We start from the raw sequence: 27935 nt of genomic DNA, 5'->3' as shown, positions 1-27935 counted from the left end.
GAGAAGACCAGAGGGAGAAGCAGGTCCAGGGTACAGAGACAGCATTCACTTTTGAACCTGTTTTCTACCAACAGGGAATTTCCCAGAGTTGGTTGTTATTATGAAAGTTATGGGTCACTCTAACTAAAGTGACTAATGTAAGTTTAGGGGTACAAAGGTCAAGTTCCATCTCTTAATTGTGACTTCCATTATTGGATCATTTAAGAATTTAGAACTGGAATTGAAATTTAGAATTAGAAGAGGCTCTAAAAATTGAGTCTAACCCCTTCATTTCACAGATGAGGAAATGGTGGCCCAAAAGGAGTTAAGTGACTTGCCCAGTTTTCCAGGTACTTCAGGAACAGGGTATGAACCCAGACTTCTGATTCCAAAATCAGTTCTCTTTTCATGTTCTTTACCAAGATTTCTACCCTGCCCCCCTCCCTCCCTCCCTTATTCCCCACTTTGTGGAATTACCGGGTGTTTTTGTCCAGCATCCACTACTGGCTGCATTGTGAGGGAAATGGAAGAGGCTGGGATACAGCCCAGAGTGTCCATACACTGTTAAAAGTTCATTTAGTTGGCACTAGATACTCTACTTAATCCAATGAAGGAGACATCCCAGGAGAGGCTCTGTGGTATAAGATTGGAAAGCTAGATCTAAGTGACTGAGAAAGAGCTTGAGGTCTTGTCCCACCTGTGTGACTCTGAGCAAGCTATTTAATTATCAGTGTCCAAAGGAGCTCTCTTTTACCAAATCCGTGCTTTCAAGCAAAGATGCTATATCTGTGGCAGACAGTAGGCACTAAATAATTGCTTGTTCCTTTCTCTTCCCTTCCCTTCTCTCCAAGAAAATCCATCCCTGTACTTTTATAAGTGTTGATATGGTCCTTTTTCTCATGGCACCTTTCTCTGTGTGGGTCTCAGTTTTTTCATCCTTCAATAAATGAATCAATAAGTATTCAGTAAAGACCTACTATAGGCCTAGCACCATGCTAAGCTCTGGACAGACAAGCATAAAAAATGAGATTAAATGAAGAGATAGGACTCGTTCAAAGACCATCATTCTTTACTTCTCTGTCCAAAGCCTAGCACACAGTGGACAGTTAGAGCAGGACTCAAGAGGACTCCTCTTCCTGATGGCTTCAGATACTTGCAGGTTGTGTGACTCTGGGCAAGTCATTTAATCCTGTTTGCCTCAGTTTCCCCACCTGTAAAATGAGCTGGAGAAGGAAGTGACAGACGATTCCAGTATCTTTGCCAAGAAAACTCCAAATGGGGTCACAAAGAATCGAGCATTGCTGAATGACTGGACAACAAAGAACAACAAATAGAATTGTACAGAATTAGCTACTGTGGATAGATGATCTCATTACCTTTTAAAATGTACATGAGCGCATGTGTATGCATGAATGCCCTGACAATGCGAGTGCTTTGTGATTTCCTGAGGATGCACATATATAAATTGTGTTTGCATACACAAGCATATGGTGTTTGTATCTATAATGTTTGTATCTATAATATGATGATAATAGACAATATTGTAATATAGTCATAGGAACAACAACAATGAGAAATGGCACTTACCTAACACCTTGAGGTAGATCTACCATGGGATTTATATTACATATATTTTCTCATTTAATTATGTCTACACAATCATTCAATAAGCATTTATTAGGAGGAAGGAAGGCAAGGGAATAAGCATTTATATAGTACCAACTGTATGCCAGGTCCCAAGCTAAAAGTTTTACAATTGTCATCTCATTTGATCCTCACAAGAGTCCTGGGAGGTAGGTGCAATTATGTCCACTTTACAATTAAGGAAATGGAAGGAAACAAAGGTTCACCAGGCTAGTAGGTGTCTGAGGATGGATTTCCACTCAGGTCTTCCTAACTGCATGCAGTTTACCACCTAGCTGCCTCTTGGCTTCCCTCTGAGAGCTGGAGGTGCCCACCCTCCCATGTACAAAGACTTACATTTCCATGAATGAATGTACAATACATGATTGGAAGTGCAATGCTATGGAAAGAGATCTTGAAAATGTGGATTCAAATCTCGATTCTTCCACTTACTACCTATATAACCATGAGCCATTCACTCCAAGTTTAGGGTCTCATTTTCTTTGTCTCTACAATGAAAGGGTTGGAAGAGAATTGTGTCTCGGGCTCCTTTGGCAGTCTAGTGAAAGCTATGGACTCCTTCTCAGAGTTCAGCTTTTAAATAAATAAATAATTTGTATTTATATTTATAAATAAAAATACATTTAAATAAGTAATAAATAAAACATAATATACATAAGATTTCATAGAAAAATAAAGATCAATGAAGAAAAAAAGACATATTTCCCTTCCCTCTCCAGACTAGATCAGGTCCCTTTTAGATTTAAGTCTAGGATTCTATATAAATGGGGGAAAGGGGTGATCAAAGATTCATCAACATTGAAATTTGTGCAGTATTTAAGATGCACCTGATTTGGAGATCACTGCTATTGAGAATCATAAGAGAAAGCAAATTGGAGTTTATATTCTATAAACTTTATTCTATAATAATAGAACTTATACTCTATAAGCTTTATAAATCATTTTCTTGACAGCAGTGCCTGAGATAGCTGATGTGTTTCATTATTATGCCCATTTAATGGATGAGGAGACTGAAACTACAATGTTAAGTGGTTTGGCCAAAGTCACAGAGTTAAGTTTAAAAGTCAGAAATTGAAAATGTTTCTCCAGATTCTGGGTCCAATCATCTTTCTTTTATACCAGATCACACAGCCTCTTTAATCTGGAGGCAGCTATCAGACACACTCAAGTGAGATGAAGGGAATAAAGATGAAAGGGGTCTTCGAGATCATGTAGCCTTTAATACTTTGTTTCCACCAAAAGTGCTGCTATAAGAATTTGGAGAATATGGGCCCTTTCTTTTTCTAATTCTCTTGGGGTGGGTGCCTAGCAACAAAATCTCTGAGTCAAAGGGGATGTTATCTTGGGATACATTAAGGAGTATGAGTAGTTTATTAAAAGGATATATAAATTAATTCACTAATATATATATATATTAATATTTATAATTTACATTATAAATATTAATATATATTATATTATGTATATTAAATTTCCTATGTCTGTATTTGTGGTAAACACTAGAATTTATTTTCTTCATGCAACATAATATCAAGTTTTTCTTTGTTTTTCAGAATAACTAGATCAATTCCCAGCTCCACCAACAATGCATTCATGTGAATATCCTCCCCAAATCCCTCCAACATTGACCATTCCCATCTTTTGTCACCTTTGCCAAAATGTGGGTGTGAAAGGACCCTCAGGAGTTATTTTGAATTGCATTTCTTTTTTATTAGTGATTTGGAACCTCCTTTCTAATGGTTTTACTGGTCTTAGATTTTGTTTCTATCCTTTTTGACAATTTATCTACTGACTTCCCCACCTCAGCTCCCCAAATTAAAAGAATACTTCACAGATGTGTTCACAGACTTTAAGTCTATGAACTCACATCGGCTCCCTACCCCCATTCTCACTACCAGAACCTTGATACAAGTTTTCATTGATACTTGCCCAGACTCTTTCAACTGCTTCCCAACTGATCTTCCTCCTTCTGCTCTCCTCTACCCCCAATCCCTAGTTCTTACTAATGCCAAAATAATTTTCTGCATTCATAGAACTTGTCAGAGTATTCCTGGACTTTGTTGTTATTCAGTCATGTCTGACTCTTTGGGACCCATTTGGGGTTTTCTTGGCAGAGATACTAGAGTGAAATGATATTTCCTTCTCTAGCTCATTTTACAGATGAGGAAACTGAGGCACATAGGGTTAAATAACCTGTCCAGGGTCACACAGCTAATAAGTGTCTGAGGCTAGATTTGAACTCAGGAAGATGAGCCTCCCTGACTCCAGATCTGGTGTTTCAACCACTCCTGCTGTGTAGGAGGGAACCACACTGACCATCTGGGTCCACAGGGGCTGGAGAAAGAGCATTGCATTTGGAATCAGAGATCCTGGAGACAGATTCCAGTTCTTGCTATTTCTTGGGCAGATTAACTAAATCTCTCAGATCCCCAGCATCCTAATCTGGAAAATGAGGACACTGGATTAGATGAGATGAGATGAGATTAGGTCTCACAAAGCTCTTTAACTCAATATTTCTCTTTTCTACATGCCCCATTCTCATCTATTTTTCTATGCCTATTTCTGGAATATCCTGTCTCTCTTAGCTTGTTGGATTTTTAGCTATCTTTAAAGCCCATCTCCTCCAGGAAGCTTTCCCTGATCCCCTTCATCAGTGATATCCTTTCTTCTTGGATTTTCCACAACACATGGTTCTGCATCCCTTTAATGCACTTATAGCTCATGCTTAGTTGTATTTGGGTTTTATCCCCTTATTAGAATGAGGATAAGGAATCTAGCTTATCTGAACTTTGTATCTCCCTCCCCACTCTGCATATGGTAGGTGATTAATAAATGCCATTTGAAAACAACAGAACAGATGCCTCAGTTTCTCCATATATCCAAAGAATATAAGGAAAATGACCATTGATCTACCTCATAGGATCCTAGACAAGTTATTAATGCACAACCAGAGGTGTGTGCATTCCCACAGTATATGAGAAGCTTGTCAAAGGGGGATGGGAATTAATTTATTCGTCTCCTTATTTAATTTTTATGTGCATATGCAAGTCAAATACTAGAATTTTTCCTATTAAATAAAGTATATTGGTAAAGCAAAACTTTACTGAAAGATAAAGTATAAGAACCAAAAAAGGTTGGGATTCCCTGGTTGTAGATGACCCTATAATCACAGGCTATCAGAGCTGAAAGGGTCTTTGAAAATTGTCTAATCTCTTTCATTTTACAGATGGGGAAACTGAGGGCCCGAACAGGTAAACTGCCAAGTGCAAATTCACACAGCAAATAGTGGCAGTCAGTAATAGCATCCAGGTCTCATAGATCTGTTTTGTGACCTTTCTTCTCATGATTCCCTTATATATAATAATAAATTGTATTATGATGGGGTTATATTGTATTAATTGATATAAATTATCTTGAAAAAGGAATACAAGAACCATTGCCAAAAATGGAGAGTCTAATTAAGTAGGGGCTAGCCTATGTGAGAAGGAATTGAATTAAAATGAAATGAAATGATATGAAAAAAAACTCACTGACTGATCCCTGGACCCTACTGTCTCTCAGCCCCAAGTTTCTAACTCTACTAAACAGGTTGTTGTCAAGTTTCATGGTGCCCGGCCCAAAGGGGCTAAAAAAAGCAACTCCACCTTGTGAGGGAGAGCCCCAGGACTAAGATAGAGGTTTCCACAGCAACGGTCACACTATTTCAGTCAAGGAGACCACACTTTGAGGAACCGAAAATGGCCACCTGTGGGTTTCTCTCCCACCCATCTCCTGGAGGCCACGTGGCAGCCTCCTTGCCCACTTGGCAGCTCCTGTTTCTGACTCAAGATCTGGGACTGGGTTTGGCCCCTGCACCTGGGGATCCTCCCAGCACCTGGACCCTGGTCCATAGTTTTCTGTGGAAAGATCAATATCTCTAATATTCTTTGACGCTTTTTTTTCCATCTCCAGAGCATAAGGCTAATGAAAACTAACTCAGCCTTGTGTCACCTCATGTGATGCAGTGGAAGGAGCATGGGATTTGGAGGCAGAAAAGCTGGTTTTTCAGTTTGCAGCTCTTCCACTTACTCTTTGTGTGACCTCGGACAAGGACAATCTCTCTGGCTCATGGCATGTGTAAAATGAGGAGGTCGAGGTAGATGACCTCTAAGATTACATCAGGGTCCCAAACCCTATGATCCTAGAAGCCTAAGCCCAGATCAAAGGTCCCAAGCCCATACCCAGTCTGTTTTTAGCTATAACAGGAATCATGGAGGTTAAACATAAAGAAAAATTACCTGGACTGGACACAGAGTAAATCCAAGGAACCTCCTCTACTCCTCTGGGAGCAGAAGGGAGAACTATTTATTTGGGTCTGGCTTGGAGAGCCTTCTGCATGGAGTCAGGGGGATAAACTCAGTCAGTCACTCCCAAGCTTTTCTAGCCTATGGCCTGGTTTTGTACTTCTAGGATGTTTCTTCCTTCAAGGAGCCTAAGGAGAGGCAAAAGGTACATGGAGGCCATGCCCCATGGAGCCATTCCCTACCCACCCAATCCATTAATGATGGCAATGACAACTGACATATCTATAACGCTTTAAGCTTTATAAACATCGCCTCAATTTGGCCCTTGTGGTATCTCTAATGAGGAATGGAGCACAAAATTATTGTCCCCATTTTACAGATGAATAAACTGAGACTTTGGTGTAATGAAGTACTCTTGCCAGATCAGAGTTGAGATTTGAGCATAGGTTCTCCACCACCAGCATCTTGGTCCATAACACTCCATAGCTTCTTCTGGCTATCCAGGTAGGGTTTGGGAGGAGGTAAAGACAGACATCTTTCTACCCATATTGCTTCATTTTCTCCACCATTTAATTTAATTCAACCAGCCTTTATAAAGCCCCTAATGTGTTCCATGAGCTATGTATGCTCAGTATTGAATAATGACCTGCACAGGTACATACCCTCTCTACCTACCTATCTATTGACCTCCCACTCCCCACTGTGCTTTCCTGAGCAGAATGGTGCAACCCAGGCTGGGGAAAACAAAGATTTTTTTTCTTTAGGAGACACCAACAGGGCCTATCAAATCACTTCTCAGCCCCTGGATTCTCTGATTGTGGGATTGGTAGGATTAGGATTAGCATTCCCCAGATTTCTGGATCATTGTAGGTTAGGGAGCTACACAAATCCTTCCCAACTCTGAAGTTTGTAATTCTGTAAATCTCTGACAGACTTTGCTGCTTAATTCAACAAATATTCATCCAAATTCCTCAGTGACTTGTCAGTCAATCAACTCATGAGTCACAATAAGGCATGAGAGTAGGGAGTTCTATGTGTGCCTCCTGAAATCCACACATCAGTATGCAAGCACTAGATGCTTTCTTCTGGAGAGCACTGTCTGCTTGAGTACATTGGGAGAGATCCCTTCTTTCTTGGGAGGTCCACTTACCCACAGAGATAATTCTGAAGTCCTTTACAAAAAAGCAGCTTAACTAGGGACATTTTCTTTTTTTCTCAAGTAGGAACATGGAGCCCATTTAGCTCGTCAGACTTTAAATCAAGAACAGGGACTGTAGAACTGTGTTTGGTGATTTTTAAAATCCTCTGCAGTACTGTGGTGCCCAGTGAAGGTAGCGGGGAGAAGACTGGGGGGAAACAGGGAATATGGGAGGAAGGAAGAAGAGAGAAGTACCTATACATCATACAAAGGAAGAGAGGAGGGATGAGGAAGGAAGAGAGAAGGGATGAGGAAGGAAGAGAAAGATACCCAAAAGGAAAGCAGAGAGGGGTAGAACTGAGTAGAAACTGAGGCTAGTTTATCTTCTAAAATCCCAGAAGCTGCCTACTCCAGCCCATCCCTTTATAATTGTGCTTGAAGCTCTCAGGCCAGGGAGAACTCTACCCCAACACCCCTCTCCAGGCAATCCAGCCCAGCTCTGGCTAGCTCTAATTATCCCAGTGCTTTTCCTGAGATCAATCCTCAGTTGACCTCTTGGCCACTTCCCCACACTGATCCTGCTTCTGCCCTCCAGGGGCAAACAAAATAAATGTGATCCTTCCAAATACTGGAAGGCAACATCAATGGCTTTCCTTCTCCGGACTAAATATCCTCAGTCCCTTAAAGCAATCCTCATATGAAAGAAAACTTGAAGTCCTTTCCCATCTTTGTTCTGCCCTTCTCTAGAGAGACTCCAGTTTATCAATTGATCAATATGGTGCTCAGAGCAAAACTCAATGCAATGGTCTCCTTCTCATTGTAAACTCCTTCAAGACAAAGAAAGAACCTCTTCTATTCTCCACTCACGCCAAGAGTCCCCAGCATGGTGCTATAATTATGTATCTGGTGATTTCAATCCAAGTAATTTCACTTCATTTGCCTGCTTCTCAGCTTAGCCATTCAAAAAATAATATAATTAAACTTTGTTCGTTTAAAAAAAAAAAGAAAATTACTTCAGAAGTCATTAAAAAACCAGCATATTTTAAAATACCATTTTCTTCAGGATTGGGCATATTTTGAATAATATAATACATAACATTTCACACAATATTAATACATAGATTAGGCTGCTTCCTTTGCAAAAATAGGTCTATATTATTCAGATGATATGTCAAAAGGACACGGGTCCCCATTTATGTCAATTGTTTCTAACTTTAACTTTATTTACAACATAACCCTGGAGAAGTTATCACAGTTGTGGAGGCCTTAGTTTTCTAGTCTGTAAAATTCAGTGGTTGGATTACACAGCTTCTGATTGATGTTGATTGTCATTAAGTCGATATTGTTTGTCAATATTAAGTCAATAAGTCAATATGTAAGTCAACATTATGACCAAGAATTACCACAAATCCCCAAACAAGAGGTCCTCAGATACCATCGAATTTCAGAATTAGAAGAATGGATGGATGGATGGATGGATGAAAAAGCATCTATTAAACCCTATACCAATTAATGTGTTAAATTTTGGGAATAAAAATGCAAAAGAAAAGACAGTGTCTGACCTCAAGGAGCTTACATTCTAATGGGGCAAGAAGATAGGAACTAGGGTGAATGAGGGGGTACATTAAACTAGCTTCTGAGAAAGGTCAGTACTTAAACTCCACATGAGGTATCTCACTTTACACAGTAAACCTGAACTTGGAAAGTTGAGTGTAAATCAAATTTGAAAGGTAGTAAGGGCACCTGATGTTTAAGCAGATACTAACATGAAATGTTGTGCTAAATGAAGGATCACAGAATCATGGCATCTCAGAGTTGGAAGGGACATTTGAGGTCATTCAGGTTGACCCATACCAGTGGTCATCCCCCTTCTACTAGAAGACCTTTAATGATGAGAAACTCGTTGCTCTCTTAGAAAACTCATTCCACTCTTGGCTAGCACTAAACAGGAATGTTTTCTTGTATTGAACTGAAATATTTCATAAAGTGAACAATCATCCCTAGTATAATCGGGGTCAACTGAATGCCTTTATACGATATTTTCTTAAAACTGAGGGGCACCTGCTTGATGTTTGCTTGCTCACTGATGATTTGCTCTTCTATAGGCAGCTTCCTGACTGATGAAAAAGCAAGATTCCAAACAAAAAGGAATTTAAAAGACTCCTGGACTCACATGATCTTGTCACCAGAAGGGACCCCAGGGATCATGCAGTTGAATGACTTCATTCTACAGAGAAGGAAACTTGAGTACCAGAAATGGAAGTGATTTGGTAACAACTGGTAAAATAGAAATTTGAACCCAGGTCCCCTAATTTCAGTGTCATAAATTTAGAGCCAGGAAGAATTCTTGGAGATCATCTAGCCCATCTTCACTGGAGTCTGAGTGATGAGGGCCAGTGATGACTCCATGAGTGAGGAAAAGGGGATATATAGATAGGTGACAGAGAGATAGATGGATAGATAGAGGTAGATAGATATGATGTTATGAAATGAGAAATTACAAGATTTGATAATAAGCTTATGTAGACAGAGCAAGTGAGAAGGATTGTTAGACTTGTCTGTTCTACTTTATATGAATGAATCTTTCATGGTTTTAGTCTGTTCTACTTTATATGAATGAATCTTTCATGGTTTTACTTACAATGTTTACTGTATACTTTGGAACGTCTCTATCTTAATGTTTCCCTGCCTAATGTGTCTCTTTATTTCATGTCAAAGTATTGTCTTTCCTTAAAGACGGGGAAATAACTTGAGGGCAAGGACCACATCTTATGCTTATTTTCCATCCCCCACAGGTCCAAGGCTGTATAAGTATGTAGTGAATAAAATTGTCCAACTTTGTGCCCAGTTCTAATCTGGCCACCAGGTGAATACCACTGATCAGCAAAGCCTACTCTCATCCTCTTCCTACTTACAAGAGACTTGACCTCCTGAAAAAAGTGGAATTTTTACCTTCAAAGGGTTGGATGTTCAGAGATGTTTGTCAGTCTGGTAGAGGACTAGGTACCTTAGAGGTCCATTGATTCATTGGGCAGCAGGTTGAAACAAAGGACTTCTTGATCTTTCCCACCTCTGGGATTCCATTACTGTAGTGGAAGTTTATATTCCTTCCCAAAAGATAGTTGATCATTTATTGGATCTGTGGTTTCTTGTTCAGATTTTGGTTATGCCAGATGGCTCCTGAAGTCCCTTCCAACTCAGAAATCCTACAATTCTGTTTTGAAAGCCAAAATAAATTTTTACTCCAGAACTTCTCTGTCATCATAGAACTAGTGAGAACAGTTGAACTAAACTCAAAGGTGGCAAATCCTTGAGTCTGGACAAGCCATTTTGAAGGACTGACTTCACTACTGCATCAAACCCAATAGGAAATCATGATGCAGGGGATTTCCACATTGCAACATCTGATGGAACAAAATTTTCTATTTTAAGAATCAGGCTCTGCCACCTGTTCCAGATGGGCCTGGGGAAAAGAGAAATGAGAAAGCATTTTCTTGCTAAGAACTGGAACCAGAGCTCAAAAATTGCTCTATTGGAAAAAAAAGGAAGAAAAGAAAAGGATTTTTTTAAAGAATGGAGGACAAACTCAAAGGCTTATTAGATTCGATTATTTCATTACTAGAGTCCTTTCCACCCCAAGAAAGCTTTCTAATACACTGATTGCAGCTTAGTCCTCATATCACTGAAGGGTAAAGTGAAACAAAATCTTGAGTGATTTTTTAGGGCTTGGCTTATTTGAATGGTTTAGAGCCTGGATTTGATAAACCCTTCCTCCCACTATGCTCTGATCCATTTTTTAGATGGGAATAGAGCACAGAATAGGAATTTAAGCTAGAGGAATGATACAAAAAATCCCTATTCAAAATGTCTTGAAAATGAAAATTATTAAAAGACTATTCTCCTAGACGAGATGACTCAAAAAACCAATGGGACCTCTTTGCTTAGAAAGAACTTTCAGAATATATCTCCTGCAAGAGAACACAGCAAAACTGAATAGAATTCAGATTACCCAGTTGTCCATACTCACTGGTATATCACCTTTTGGAAACAAGGGGTTGACCTGAATGGTCCTTGGAAGCCCCTTTGCTTTTTATGATCCTTATGAGAATCCAGTTTTCTCTTCCTAGAGACAGGAATGAAATGTTACCCAGCTCAGCATTTCTCTGATAGAGCATAAACTTTTTGAGGGCAGGGACAGCTTTATTTTTATCTTTGTATCCCCAGCAACTAGCACAGTATCTGGGCCTGAGGGGCGATTAATAAATGTTTGTTAATTGACTGATTGATGCAAAAGATCAGGAAGCATCCATTGAAGGTTAACCTGTACCTCTGTCCTTTTTTTCAGACATGGATCTTATATAAGTCCTTTTTGTGCTGCTCTTTGCTCAGTTTCCCCATCTGCAAAATATGGAGCTTGTTATAGGATGATGTGAAAAAAAATTGAGCATTCTATTTTTCACAGCTGAAAGTGACCTTCTGACTCCCTCAGTCTTCCTTGAACATTATCTGGGGTCTCTTCTGGGCATGTCTTTTAGCTTTGTCATACCAATGGGATCATAGATCTGGAGTTAACAGGCCCCTACTTGTATTCATGCTTGATACACTGGTCTAATTCATTGTCCCTCACTGGACCAAATGACCTCTCAGGTCATTCCCAATGCTGGGCTTCTATTACTGTGGAGGAGTGGACACTCCCACCTAAAACTGGATTGATCACTTGAGTATGTGGATTCTTATTCAGATTCCAGCCATACTAGATGGCCCTTGAGATCCAACCCCCTCACTTCACTATTGAAGAGAATGAGACCCAAGGACACAAGGTGATGATATGCCTTAAGTCACATAAGAAGTAAGTGGCCCTCCATATCTGCTGTACAAAACTGCCTCTGTGACGCACATATAGCACATCCCTTCCCTCACTCCATGGAGTGGAAGCTCCCTCACGGCAGGAACTACTTCACTTTTTGCTGAACAAATGCATCTTGGCTGCATGCTGTCAATAAGTGTTAATAAATATATGTTGATATAGGACTGGTTGCAATCTAGGGGAGGGAGTGGAGGGTGGGAGGGAAAAATTGGAACAGAAGTGAGTGCAAAGGATAATGTTGTAAAAAAAAATTACCCTGGCATGAGTTCTGTTAATAAAAAGTTATTATAAAAAAAAATAAAATAAAATAAAAACTCCTAAATAAATAAATAAATATATGTTGACCTGATTCATTCTTAATAAGAAACTCTAGTCCCAGTTAGGCATATGTCACATTGGATAAGTCACCAAATATCTCCTATGTAACTCAAAAGACATTTATTTAGCTTGGTGGACTCTGTTTTCTCATTGTAAAATAGGAAGAATAATAACATCTATCTCAAAGGTGAAGATCTAAAAAAAAAAATGCAAAGCAAATGGCAACTTCAGAAAAACTATTCATTGTTGTTAAATATTAACATTAAGAGTGTTAACTACTAAATAACATTATTTGTTAGTGTTGCTAATTATATTATTAATGTCAGTAAGTTCAAATCTAGCATCATACACTTAATAGTGATCCTGAGCTCAACTGTAAAGTGAACTGGAGAAAGAAATGGCAAACCAATATTTTTGCCAAGAAAACTCCAAATGGGATCATGAAGAGTCAGACAAATTGAAAAGACTGAGCAACAACAAATTATTAACAATAATATCATATTGTATTTTATATTTTGTATTATATATTATTAAGTTATATAACATAACATTATATGATTATATGTCATTATCATTAATAAGCTCTTATTTAATAAATGGGGCTAACAGAGGAAGGCAATAAATTCATGGCCCCTTTGCTGTCAGAGCAGGGAGAGGAATTAAAACTCCTATAACTAGCCTAGCTCCTTGGAAGCCTCATTATTTTAACAAGTTCAAAAAATAGGAGCATTGTGGCAGATAGTGGAGTTACAAAGATAAAAATAAAAACCACAATCCCTGTCCTTTCCTAAGTCACAAATCTGCATGTAGTTGGAGCACAGGATCTCAAGGCCAACTTCTTATTTTATGGATGAGGAGATGAGGTGACTTGGCCAAAATCACCAAGATAGTCTCAAATGTGATATTCGAATCCAGGTCCTTTGAAGCCAGAGCCAACATCTGTTCTACTCTGGTTAGAGTGATATAAGAGATCTGAAATGGGACAGTTCATTCCAATGAGGGTCAGAGGAGATTTTATGAAGGTGAGAGCACTTGAGTGAGATCTTGGAGGATGAATATGGTCTCTACATTTCATACACTGAAAAAAGTTCTCTAGATTATTGAGTGTACTGTGGGTTTTGCTTTTGTTCTTATGTAATGTAAATGCCATTTTGTTCCTAGATACTTAGAAACTTCTTCCTACAAATTCTCTCTTCCAGAAGAAGAACAAACATTCTCCCAGCAAGAGGTAAGAGATCAAAGCATGGCTCAGCTGAAGGATCTCTGATTATTTTTTCTGATTATCCTCCTACAGTAAGTAAACAAATCCTAATTCTGTTCTTTCAGAACAAACGGAACTCTGAAATATGTCAAATCATGCTTAAAGAGACTTTTTAAAAGCTTCACCAGTGAGAAAGCACACAGAGAGACAGGTCTCATTTTCATCCAAGTGACCAGAGACTGGGAGTAAAATGGCAGTTCAGTAGTACATGATATATGGAGGAACATCATGGTTCAGCAGTACAGGAAGGATTCCTCAGCAGGAAGACTAGAACTTTGGACTTGATTCCAGCTTTACTGCTAATGGGTAAATCACTTCCCTCCACCTTTAAAATGAGGAAGTGAGAGACTAGATGTTCTCTGAGGTCTCCTAGGATAAGGTCCCCAAAAGTTGGATGAGCCAAAGGCAAATCACAATGTCATCCCTGAGAAAGATGGGTTGCCCTATCATTGCCATCATTGGGAAGTCTTTAATAAGCACCTAATTAGTCATGGAGCCCCAGCTGGTTTGGGTTTTTCCACATAAGCCACCTATATAGAAGGTGGACATCCATGAATAGCACATAGAGGAGGGGTGGGGGTACACCGACAGCATTTATTCAATATAAACACAAAGGACATAAAGTAGCCTAAATTATCTGCTTTGCCAAATCTCTTATTTTGTGCCCAGATGGAAACCAGCAGCAAACTCTAATGTTATTTGCAAGTGTTTAGTTTGAATGACCTTAGAAAGAGGATAAAACTTGGGTTCCCTTTGCTGCCTGGCTTTTGACATACAAGGGTGTGCCTAAGCTGGAAGGTAACCCCATGTTTCTCATCTGGAAGCTGTATTAGTATTAAGCCAGGAGTCTCCAAGGAAATGATAGAGAATCAAAGGCTCACAGACCTGAAGCTGGATGAGATCTAATGGGAGATTTAGATCACCTCTGCTATTTTTTCATGGAGGGCTCACGAAGGGGACTTACCCAAAGTCCTAAGTGTCTTGCCCCTCAATGACAGAATTTGAAGAGATTCTCTAATTCCAAGTTTGTGGTGTTTCTGCCTTCCTTATCTTTTCCATATCAAACTGTTTATAAATCTATGATTGTTTTTTACCTTTCTTTGTACCCTCAGCTTTTCACACAAACTCTGGCACGTAATAGATATTTAATAAATGTTTATTAACTGAATAATCAAATATGGTAGCATTAACAAAGAAAAATAGTCTATTTAAGGGACCAGGGAGTGAGAAATAAAAATGCTTTCTTATTAACTGATTCTGCTCACAATCTTCCTCTTGAGACTAGCTCATGCCAGGAAGGCTGGCTTGTTTCTGAATCTAGAAATGAGATTTACCACCAAGTCCCCTAAACTTCTTCCTAGGCAGTAAACACCAGCCACAGTACAGTCAGAAAAAGGAAGTCAAATTTTCCATTTAACTATTCAGAGGTGATATTACCAAATTAACTAATAAAATGTGCACTCAAAGACAGATTTTGAAAATAGAGTTCAATGGATTTTAATGGGTTTTTCTCAGTGAACAATAGCTTCAATTTAATAAAAACATACATTTATAGCAAATATGGAATGTAAATGCCAACCATATTTCATAGATTTGTAAAATTTTAGAAATGGAGAAAAGCTTTACAAGTCATTTCATCCATCATTTAACAAAAATGGAAACGGGAAGACCAAACTGAGACTCAGAAAGGGCTGGTTACATGCTTAAGGCCACGTAGATAGTTAGCAGAGGTCCCTGGGCTGTTGCCATGTTACCTAAAACTTCATACTTTCATTTTCTGGAGACTTAGAAGTTACAAAGCATTTTGCCTTTAATTTACTCACATTTAATACTTAACAATGTAAATTATTAACATTGAACATGAATATATTATGTTATGATTTCGGATTCAGAAATATTTATTTCCTTATGATAATAGAAAATTCACTTGATTTTCCAAATTTTTTTGTTTCCTCATTTAGAAATTGAACATGTTAGACTAGATCAGGAGTTTGGAACCATTTTTATGTAACAGATCCCTAAACCTAAATGCCCTTTCTTAGAATAAGGATTTAAATGCACAAAATAAAAGATATAACATTACAAAAGAGATTAGTTGGATTGAAATGTAGTTACTGGCACAGTTAGGTGGTACAGTGGATAGAGCACCAGCCTTGAAGTCAGGAGGACATGAGTTCAAATATGGCCTCAGACACTTAACACTTCCTAGTTGTGTGACCCTGGGCAAACCACTTAACCCCAATTGCCTCAACAAATAATAACAATAATTTTTAAAATTAAAAAAAAAAAAGAAATGCAGTTACTGAAGTATTTTTTTAAGAAGACTCTTGGTAACAGTCTCACAGATAACTTCCAGTTCATCATCTGTGATCTTGAGATTCTATAAACTATTTTTCACTGAGAAAAACCCAAGATGAGAAATAACCATGAAGCACAGAATAAGGTAGAGGACAATGAACTAGCCCTCAGACTCAGAAAGATGTGGCTTCAAATCTAGCCTTGACACATTCTAGCTGGGTGGCCAAGGGTAAGGTCAGTTTTATAGGATTATAGATTTTGAACTGGAAAATATATAGAAATTATACAAACTCCTTATTCTACAGATGAAGAAATGGTGATTTAGAGCAACTGATCTGGTTCATGAGGGTATGAAGCAGTTGAGCAACAATCTGAACCCAGGGCTTGTAAGTTCCAAATCCATTGCTTTTTTTTCCCACTGAAAATAAGGATGTTCCTTGACATGGTCTCAAGATGCTGCTGTCCTAAATCCAAAAACCAGTGATCTAGGCTATAAATTTGAGATAAACAGCTAATCTGGACTGATTAGGGAACCTTCTACAGTAGAACTTCCCTACATCAAAAGAATCATAAGATAAAACAAAATAAGAAATAAGAATCATAATGAAATGTGGATGTCAATGGCCAATTATAATGATCTAGAAATCTTGCTAATGAACCTAGTTCTAAATTGGAATTATAGTCCTGAAGTTGGACTCAGGAGATTCAGGTTCTGATCTTAACCATCTTTAGTTCATTGTCACCTCCACCATGAAGCCCTCTGAATCAATCAGTAATCAGTCAATCAATCCCACCAAAAAGGATCAAATTTAGTGAGAAATGTGATGGCTACTCAAATAATATTGATTTTAGAATAATTTGCAGTTAACTACAGGGACTACATCACTGATTTCACTGGTATAGAGAACTCCCAGGGGAAGAAACATCCTGTGTCAATGAAGATCATCACCTCCTCTGCAGCTCATAATCATAAAGACATAGCACCAAGAAGTGAAGAGATTTTTTCATAAGGTTCCACAGCTAGGAAATGTCAGAGGCAGGATTTAAATCCCAGGTCTTCCTGGCTCAGAGAGCAGATCTCCTGATCTCTTGGATTAAAATGAAAATATTCTGTCTGTCATTTTACATTGTATTTGTCTGGTTCTGTTTTCAATATTATTCAAAATAATCAACATTTTAAGTAAAATTTACAGAGTTTAGCAAATTTCACATTTTGTGTATTCATCAGAAAATATTTTCTTCATGTAAGCAGGACTTTAAACATGGACTAAAACTCAAAAGTTGATGGTGTTGGCAGTAGTTACGATTATTTTGTGTTGTACATTAGAAATAATATTGCAAGATGTAGACATTATAGTATAGTGTTAGAAAGGCATAGGATTCTGGGAAGCTCCTTCCATTCAATGAGCTCCAGACTCCAGTGAGAATCCCACTTCAAGATCTCAACAAAAAATTGGCCTTATATGGTTTCTTCTTCCCTAAAATAATAGGTCTGAGTTAAAGAATCTCTGAGATTCTTTATGACTCCTGGGAGTTTTGGATGGGAATCTCAGCTCTGACTCTTAGAAGCCATTTGACTCTGGGTAGATGAAGACACTTCTCTGAGTCTGTTTTCTCATCTGCAAAATGGGAGGTTTGAATTAGATGATCTGTAAATTCCCTTACAGCCTGGGAGAAAGTTAGGAGTTTATTGACAGTCAGTGCTGTTGAGTTTAGAAATTTAAAAAGTTATAAAAGATCCTTTGGAAAAGAGATTTCTTGAGCCAGGTCTGAAACTGTATTTTTCTGGCCAAAGGTGAGGACATTTAAGAATTGGCCACACTTTAATAGTTTTTATTTTCAAAATATTAAGCTAAAATTACTTATCTGACCCACAATGAGGACATTTAAGAATTGACCACACTTTAATAGTTTTTATTTTCAAAATATTAGGCTAAAATTATTTATCTGACCCACAATGAGGATATTTACCAATTGACCACACTTTAATAGTTTTTATTTTCAAAATATTAGGCTAAAATCACTTAGCTGACCCACAATGAGGACATTTAAGAATTGACCACACTTTAATAGTTTTTATTTTCAAAATATTAGGCTAAAATTACTTATCTGACCCACAATGAGGACATTTAAGAATTAATCACTACTTGCCATCTAGGGGAAAGGATGAAGGGAAGAAGGGGACATTTTTGGAACACAAGTTTTTGCAAGGGTCAATGTTAAAAAATTATCCTTGCATATATTTTGAAAATAAAAAGCTTTAATTAAAAAAAGAATTAATCACACTTTAAAGTTTTTATTTTCAAAAGATTAGGCTAAAAATTGTCTATTTGACCCACAATGAGGACATTTGAGAATTAATCACACTTTAACTTTTTTTTTTTAATTTTCAAAAGGTTAGTGTTAAGAGGGAAGATAGCAGAACCAAAAAGGATCCTGCACGTGGGGATGAGGGTTACGGAACTATAGATAGTAACAAACAACCTCCAGAACAAGGATGATGTGGATAGTCCTAGGGTGAAATCACTACACACGTTTTAGGGTGGAGTTAATGACAAGTCAATAACAGAAGTTAGAGACACGTGTACAAATCATCTACACTCTCTTGTTGTTTGTTTCATCTTGTTTTCTTGTTTTTTACATTCTCATTTCTATATTCGTATACGTGTACTTGTCAGGGAAATCATTTACACTCTCATTTGTTTCATCTTGTTTTCTTGTTTTTCACATTTTCATTTCTATATTCGTATACGTGTACTTATCAGGGAAATCAAAATAAAATGTATATTAAAAACAAAAGCTAAGGTTGTAGAAGAAAGAATTTTTCCATCAAAGCAAAAGTTAATCCAATTTTTATTTGAATAAACATTTTGATTCTGAAGACAAATGTGAGTTAATTTCTTATTAATTGGGTTTTAAGAAACCTTAGGAAGACAATATGGTAAATGGAGAGCAGTAAATTTGGAATAATCTTCAGTATTTAGACAGCCCTTTAAGGTTTGCAAAATGCCTTAAAAATATTATCTTATTTTATCCTCAATAACCCCAGAAGTTAGGCACTATTATTATCCCTATTTCACAAATGAGGAAACTGAGGCAGAAAGAGAAAGATGCTATTATCCCTATTTCACAGAAGAGGAAACAAAAGCAAATAAAGGTTAAACACTATTATTATCCCCACTTCACAGATGAGGAAACTGAGGTAGAGAAAGGTATTATTAGCTCCATTTCACAGACCAGGAAATTGAGACAGATAGAGGTTAGATGCTATTATTCTGTCCACTTGAAAGATGAGGAAACTGAGGCAGCTGTGGTTAAGTGACCTGATTAGGATCACACAGCTAGCAAATTCAGGAGTTGAATTTGTACTCAGAGGTTCCAGATTCAAATCCAGATGTGTATAAGAGATTAGATAAGCCCTTTCCCCTATTTAGATTTCTATTTCCTCAGCTGTAAAATGAGGAGTTTAAACTAAATGTTTTTTAAAGTTTTTCCCACCTCTAAACCTATAATCCTATAAAGGTGCTGGCATAAGAGAACAGCATATATATCCAAAAAATAAAGTGTTATTCAGCTTTTATTTATAGTGTGAGTCAGGGGTAGTGTAAGGACCTAGGACTTGTAACTGTATGAGCCTTCAGGGGCTGAATTGTAATTAACAAGCTCTCCCATTTATCTAACACTGAAATATTTCTTTATACACACATACTTCTTCCATTTAGCACAAATCTACCATATCCTGCTTATCCCTTTGATCCTCATTCCCAGCCAAGGAGATACATAGAACAAGAATTATTTCCTCTCTTTTCAGATGAGAAAACTTGAATTTCAGAAAAGTTATGTAACTTACTCAAAGCCACCAAGCAGTAAACAATCAGGCTAGATTTGAAACAGTCCTTTTCATTCTTAATCCAGTTTTTTGCCTCAGAATTACACTTAGGTATGCATTATCCTTAATCACTGGTAATAATCCTTTTCTTGTACATAATGTCACCACAGAGACTAACATTGGAAAAGTTTATTTCAAATCCATTGCCTTTATTAAAATGTCCTAGTGAAATAATTCACTCAAATTCAATTCAAAAGACCCTAAGAAAAGATCTAAAATTCTGACAAAGCAGGGAGATAAGGAGTAAGCCTGGGGATGCTTCCAATGCCTTTAAAGGATTTGGGGCGATCCAAAAGCACATAGAGAAAGTATTCCTCTATTTGATTGACTTGTTTAATTAACTAGCATATGTTCCCTTGGCTTCTCTAATATTTCAGAATCTCCTTGGATTTCTTCATCTCCTACAGTAAAGGCAATGGTGATCTTTCCCCATCTTAGTGGACAGATGTTTCCTTTAAGCCAAGATAAGAGGAAGTAATCAAAAAAGGAAATTCAAAAACAACAAAATGACTACAACAATGACAACAACAACAACAATAAAAATCTTCTTCCCTTACATGAATCTGGGTAAGTTTTATAAACTGATTAGCTCTCTACAAAGATCTGCTTTGAAGATCTAGTTCTCCCCAAGAACAATAATCTTTTGAATTTAGCTAGCATATATTGGCTTGCTAACCAGAAAAACATGCAGAGCTGAACAGATCATATATTTAATTCATTTGCTAATTGCAATGCAAGTCTCTCCTAGATTTGTGATACTTTTTTGGTAAGCAACTAAAAGATTTTTTAAAAAATTTTTGTCAGGAAAGGATTACTTCTAGCGTGGGAAAGGATTAGTGTTTTCTGTTCAAATCCTTTTTTAAAAAAGAAGTGAATAATTTTTAAATGTTCACTTGAACACACACACATAAACCTATTAAGCCAGGGGCTCTTAACCTGAGTCCACAAACTCCCAAGGGATCTGTGAATGGATTTCAGAATCTGTGGACTTAGGTGAAGGAAAAAATATTTTTATTTTCACTAACCACTAACTGAAACTGAGTATTTTCTTCAAGAATCATTATCTTGAGGGGTCTGTAGGCGACACAAATAGATTCAGAACTCCTGCCTTACACCGTGACACAGAACCCTAAAATTCTGAGAGCAAAGCCCAAGAAATTCACACTCAGGAAAAAGATCCTGGTCAGAATCCACAATAAGTCATTTTTTTTCCAACTCTGTAAAATTGCCTTAAGCCAATATGTTCAAACATCACAGTCCATGGTGCTCTGGAGCCAAAGTACTTCAGAAACTCTTACTTTTAAAATAATAGTAAACAAAGTAAGTGTCATTTATTTCTATGAAGTTATTCCAGTTGTAGGCAATTACTCCCCATGCCCCAGGCCTCCCAGAAACCCCACCACACAAATAACTGGGAATTCATTGCTGGAACTGTCCCCCACCTTTACTCCTATAAGAGCTTGTTCATTTTATCACTGTGATCTGTTCTTTAGTTCTCACTCAAGTTTTTTAAGGATTAAAGAAACCAAAGTCTGTCTCTCTCTTCAGCATCCTATGAAGCCATTCTTCCCACTTCCTCCGCACTCATTCCCTCTACTCTCATGCTCCACTCCCTAATTAGCCACGGAGGATGCAGCCCCCTTGGCAGAAGCCACAGCCTCTTACCCCAAGGTTTATGTTCAGGCATCAGACTGACAGCAACCACAGTGGGGAAGAAATGTAAGCCCTACTCACAGCAGCTTGAAGGGGCCACGGGGTTCTGAGAGACTCTCACTCCCCTGGGATTGGTTATGACTGACCCCTCTCTTATCTTATCATCAGAATGATTTTCATCAATCAAAAAGGGCCAGTGGAGGTAGAGATGGAAAACTCATCCTGGAGTGGATCCCAGGGATCTCTTAGCTATAGAAGGATGTAGGGGAAAGAATTTCAGCTTCTTTTCAGAAAAGACTCTGTTTCCCAGGGCACTCAATCCCCCATAGGAAGGTAGAATCATAAATTAGAACTGGAAAGGGATTTAGAGCTCATCTAATCAAAGCCCCTCATTTTACAGATAAAGACACTGGCTTTATTTATAAAGAGAGGTAAGGAGAGTCTCTCAACATCACACAGGGAATGGCAGAGCTGGGATTGGAACTCAGGCCCACTAACTCTTAATCTATCATTCCCTCCCCATTACCCACTCTGCCCCCATGTTAGTCTACTAAAACCCAATCTGGGCATAGTGGAAAGAGTCTCAGTGGGGCTGAGGGTCAAAGCACCCCAGTTCTAATTTTATTTCTGCTGAATAGTAGATGTCTGGGGGGTTTTCCAGAGAGAGGGAAGGTATTTAAATCCCCTGTGTTTCCATCTTCCCAGCATTCAAAGGGAGTTAAGCAAAGACCCTTGAGGTTAAATGACATTGGGCTGAAAATGCTGCTTCCTTGGGACATGTGGCTGATGTCCGGAGCCGGGGACCCTCTGCCCTTGGATCTTAAGTCAAGGAGATCAGGGGACCTGAGATGTCTTTTAAAATCTCTTCTATCTGTAAAATTTAGGGCTAGAAGAGGCATTAGATCATTTAGTCCGATCCCTTTTATTGGCAGATGGGAAGCAGAGGTCAGAGAATAAAGTTGAAGTGATCTGCCCTGGATCAAACAGGTACCAGTTACAGAGCTAGGATTCCGATTCAGGTTTTCCCACTCCAAATACAGTCATTTTTCTATGGGGCCCAAAAGATGGGCTGGCTCTAGGTGACAGCTGAAGGACAAAAGTTCCATTAGAGGAAGCCAGGAAGACAGCTGACAGGGTGACATGTCTCTGGGGGTCCCAGACTCAGTGGTTACATGCTAGAAAGCCAAACTGCAGAGGAGGTCAGCCAGGCAGAAGCCCCCAGGAGAGGGGACTTGGCTTCTGCTGGTTTGGAGCTCCCTCTACTGACCCTGGGGAGGGGGCAGGGGGCCAGTGGCCCTTTGATGGGCTCCAGCTCTGCCAACTTGATAGCCTTCGATGTAAACTCATGTTTTTGGATTATTTCATGCCTTTATTAACAAGACGCTCCAAATCAGATCAGTTATCTTTGCTTGCTGAACACTTCCACATTACACTGAGCTATATAAAACCCATTCAATAAAACAATGTTACCTCAGGCAGTCTGCTAATTAATCAACAAGTTAACAAGGGTAATTAAGCCTCTGCTATAAGTCAAGCACTGGAGATACAAAAACAAAAGTGAAAGTCTCTGACCTTGAATTTATAATCTAGCAAAGGAAGGCAACATGCATATATTTTTGTTCAGTCCTAAATCATGGCTGGCTCTTTGTCAGTCAGACTGTGACTTGTTAAAGATTTTAGCTTAGAAAGGCATTGAGGGCCATGTCCTGTCGTCCTGATCTCTGTCTGGCCACTGGACTCAGATGGCTCTGGAGGGAAAACTGAGGCAGGTGACCTGACCCAGCCCTCCCTCCCTTCGGTGCCATGTCCTGGTCCTCTTTGAGAACGCAGGACAAATAACAAAAGCCTCTACCAAGACACCCGCTCCCAACTCTGCTCAGGGATCTTTCTGCTTTATACCTAGGCAAGGTTGCACCAGGAGTCTCTGAGTCTGAATCCTGACTCAGACACTTAGGAGCTATGTGAGCTCTGGCAAAATCACAACCTCTCTGAGCCCCCACTATCTAATCTGTAAAATAATTTAATAATCTCTGAAGTCCCTTCCAGTTATAAATCAATGGTCCAATGAAACATTCTCTCTAATTGAAGTGTGTTCACATTAAATTGATCTGAATAATGCCATCTTGCATTCAAATATCATTTTTATGAAGGGCTTCCCCACCCCACTCTGTTATGATCTATCTCAACTGCTTTTTACAACAATCCTCTGAGGGCATCCATGCAAAATATGACCATTCTCCTTTTTCAGATGAGGAAACTGAGTCACAACTTTTCCAAGATCATTCCAATGATGATAGCAGGTTTGCTGAATTTTCACAAGAGGCAGCAGGGTGTAGTAAAGTTGGACTGAGTCTGAAAGAATCAAATTCAAATCCTAGATATGATATGACATTTCCCAAGATGTGTAATCCTTGAAAATCCCTTTCTTTTCTTTGGGCCTCAGTTTTCTCTTCTATAAAATGGGAGCATCTTTTACCAGATTTCCTCTATATGGCTCTGCCTTTCTCCTATAAGAATGTCTACATGAAAATTATGGGGTCCTGAATTTTACAGATAGAAGAGATTTTAAAGGTCAGGAATCCAACTACTTCATTTTACAGAGAGGGAAAGTATTATTTGTAATGCTTGGGGGAGTGACTTGACCAGGGTCACAGGGGTAGCTGGTCATGGAGAAAAGATTTATTCTCAGCTCATCTGCTTCCCATTCCCACGCTGGATCTCCTTCATGAACCCAATTTGACTGGACCTGAAATGCCAACCTAAAACAATAACTACATAAGACCCATCCCAAAGAATAGAAACTCTACTCTCTCTGTAGGTACTTTTCTTCCTGAAGTGAAGAAGATGAAACAATTTGTCCACTGGGAAAAAGTAAAAGGGGCGAGGAAAGCCTCATTAATTTAGAGATGGTGAACTCTTCCCTCCATATGAATTTCAAAATGAGACTTGCAGGTACACCTGTAACTAGGCCAAGGCAATCAGAGCTTGATCTCAGGGCACCAGATTTAAGGAGACTTCACATTAGCAGCCTAGTTAACCCATATGAGGCTTCTCTTCTCTGCTTTCCCCCTCTCCTCCCTGGCAATGGCCTTGTCCAGGTGTTCTACCTCTGGCCTTTCTCCTCATCATGAGTCATGGTGCTTGCCCCAGTTACAAAAATTCCTAGTTACACTTCTGCTTATAAAAATAGTGTCATATAAAATGGAAAAACATGTTTTTTTTTAAAAAATCCTGTTTTGTGTTCTTTTGTATAAAGATACGCTTCTTTTTCCTAGGTGGTGGTGGTAGTGGTGTTTAAATTCAATAAAACAATTATTAAAAGTTTTAAAGATGGTACAGTAATCCCAGAAATCAGTTTTCTCTTAAGCACTAATGCCTTTGAAATTACAGTCAAGTTCAAAGCTAGTTATGAAGAAAATAGGAGGATTGTACCACGGAACAAAAGGCCTAATGTCCACAGCTAGCACTGAGCAGCCTCCAGTACCACTTCCTCAGTACCCCCAGAGTGGCCACTTTCTTCCCTTCCCAATGAGTTCCCTCACCTGCTAAATGGACATAACAACAGCACCAGTCTCCCAAGGGTGTTTTGAGAATCAAAGGAAATAATATTTGTAAAACAAATTCTATACATGCTAGTGATTATCCCCAACAAACTCTGCTTGTAAAACAAATTCTATACATGCTAGTGATTATCCCCAACAAACTCTGCTAGAATGACTCCCATAAGGGGGAATTATACTCCATTCCCAGGTCAGCCTATTGTCCTTGTTTAAAATCTGTTTCCAAGTTCATATGCCTATGTCTGTCCATTGGGGTCAAAAAGAACAAACCTAATTCCTCTTCCATTTGAGTCTCCTTAAATACCTTAAGAGAATTAACACATCTCCCTGAATCTTCTTTTCCTAATTTCCTTCTGCAGATAGATTCTCCTATGACATGCATTTGAAGTGCTGCAGCTTATCTATGTTCTTCCTAAAATGTGCTCTGGATGTCAGCTGACCTGTGTAATCAACAATATAACCATCACTTCGTTCCTTTTTTTTAATGAGGTTTGCATATCGTCTTGGACATTTCTCTATCCTTCTCTTATTCTTTTATATTTGAAGATGTGCAGAGTTACAAGTACAGGTAGATAAGTACAGGTGGACGCTTTTGTAGTTGAATGTAAGCTCATCCTCCCTAAGCTTACCAAGAACATCCTCGGCACAGTTCTAGGAGTTGAAAAGACAGTAGGGATGAAACATAGTATCTTTGATCTTCTCTCTTAGGGCTCTGGATTTGCAAAGTCTTTGTCCCATGTTGCTTGGAGATTGTGAGTATTTTGTATGGCAATATGTATTACAAACACCGTTCTTAGGCTTTTATGTTATTTGGGGGGAAGCTAGGCAGGAGAACAGGGCTTGGGATTGGGAAAACTACTTTTTTTGAATTCACATCTGACCTTACTGACTAGCTTATGTGACTCCAGGCAAGGCACTTAACCTGTTTGCCTCAGTATCTGCAAAATGAGCTAGAGAAGGAAAGGGTAAATCATACAGGTATCTTTGCCAAGGAAACACAAAGGGGAATCATGATAAATTGGACACAGCCGAAAATGACAGTAATTGTTGTTTTGGAGCTTAATAGTTTGGTGTGTGATAATGTTCTAGATGCAGGACAACTATTGGATAAGTTCTCCAACTTTAGGAGGGGGGAGTGTCTGTATTTAAAGTAATTGATTTGTGATTTATTAATCAATCAATCAATAAACTTTTATTAAGTACCTGCTATGTACCTATTCTGGACAAGTGCTAGTTCTTGAAAGATGAGTTAGCAAATCTTGTCTTGTGAAATAAATCAAGCCTTTCACAGTCTGTAGTGATATGATGTCCTTCTTAAGGATAACCCAACAGTCATTTCTGGCAGTAATGAACTTACCTTGAATTGCCGACATAAGCCATTCTAATCCAAAAAAAGAAATACACATGATTCAGACTTCAACGTGACACTGCTGTATCCATGTCACACATGCTATGTTCATGCAGATTGTTACCCATGAAGGACCTTTTGACTCCATTTTCAGATGACTTTTCATCGAGAACCAATTTCCTATTATCAGTCTTGATGGTTAAATAATGTCTGCTTCTTCCAAAGGTATTTCTATATATCATTGACCTTTACTATGAGCTCTGAGAATATTTATCAATATTCTGTCTCTATTGGGCAAGGAAGGATTCAGCTTTCCATAGTTTTCTTAGGGTAACAGGCCCTGTGTTTCATTACTATTGTATAGGTTTTTGTTAGGATTCTTTTTGAGTTAAAATGGTTACACCTCTGTGTGTGTGTGTGTGTGTGTGTGTGTGTGTATGAGTCTGTTATGATTACATCTATATGTGTGTGTATGTGTATACAGATAGACAGATATAGTTGTATTGCATAAATGTTAATTGCTTTAAATGTGTCCTTTCCATTTAGCTTTGAATTCAGGATGCCAGTAAGTTTGTTAACACACACTAACCATACTCTTCTCCCTGATATCTTTTTTGCCTAATTTGTTGTGAAGAAAAAGTCTAAAGTATTTTTAGGTATCACCTTCATTCCTTCATTCATTAGTTCAATGTGATCTTCAAGTTAAAGAGAATCCTTTTTTTTTTTTAGTCTCTGTCTCTTTTTTTTTTTTTTTTTTTGCATGCAAGCATTAATCATTTTACATTTATCAATTCCAAGTGGCATTCTTATATCATTGAAGAAAAGTTCCATAAAATAATGGAACTATTTAATGTGTTTTTCAATGGAGTCATATAATTTTGTAGCATCTGTCTAAACAGTGAGATTAAATTAATTAGATGATTTGGTTTGATTCCTTTAACTTTAATGTCAACCTTAGTCCTACTTCAGAGAAGTGAGAAAAACGGTCTGATTGGTAAATGTTCCTGCTGAAGATGCCTTTACACATGCAACTTTGCAAAGGAGTTTACTTCAAGTGCAATCTCATAAAAGGAACAACAATGTTTTTTCTTTTAAAATAATCTTTTCAATTAATTTTTCTCTTTAATTGAAAAGAAAGGCAAAAAGCTCTTTATCATATGAGCATAGTCAAACAAAACAAATTCCCATGTTAGTCATGTCCAAAAATGTATTTCTTATTTTTTATATTAGTCCATCATCTCTCTGACTGGAGTAGGCAGCATTTTTCTTTATCAGCCTTCTGGAACCATGATCAGTCATTTGTTTGATCAGAGTTCTTAAGCCTTCCAGAACTGTTCATTTGTACAAGATTGATATGATAGTATCAACTGTTCTCAGGTTCTGTTCACTTTTCTGCATGTATAAATCTTCCCAGGTTTCTCTGAGACAGAGAATTTGAGAATCTGACCCTATTTAATTTCCAAAGTTTTTCCACACTTGTTCCCTCCAAATATTAAGATTCTAACCCAAGTAGGCCATAAATTATGCCTAAATAGGCCCTGGATTTCCCCCCTCCAGGTCTTTGCTTACAATAGTCCCTGTGCCTAGAATGGGCCATTCAATCCTCCTGTTAGGTTCTGACTACCCTTCACTGTGTCTCCCACTGGGGGAGTTCTCCCTGGTCCTCTGGCTGCGAGTGGCTTTTTCCTCTTCAGCTG

The 27935-nt window shown here is 38.3% G+C and overlaps 1 long non-coding RNA gene across 1 annotated transcript; it reads left to right on the top strand.

Annotated features, from left to right (window-relative positions):
* Positions 1-288: 288 nt before the first annotated feature.
* LOC116422045 lies at positions 289-26977 on the top strand. The gene is made up of 7 exons (XR_004232639.1): positions 289-345; positions 9150-9314; positions 13391-13457; positions 13556-13796; positions 16094-16174; positions 20055-20244; positions 25250-26977. It is a non-coding gene; the product is annotated as an uncharacterized LOC116422045 (long non-coding RNA).
* The last annotated feature ends 958 nt before the right edge of the window (positions 26978-27935 follow it).

The sequence above is a fragment of the Sarcophilus harrisii genome, chromosome 2 (genome assembly GCF_902635505.1).
Source record: "Sarcophilus harrisii chromosome 2, mSarHar1.11, whole genome shotgun sequence".
NCBI classification, from domain to species: Eukaryota; Metazoa; Chordata; class Mammalia; order Dasyuromorphia; family Dasyuridae; genus Sarcophilus; species Sarcophilus harrisii.
Note: the sequence above shows the minus strand (reverse complement) of the source record. Positions and strands in the feature narration are given on the sequence as shown.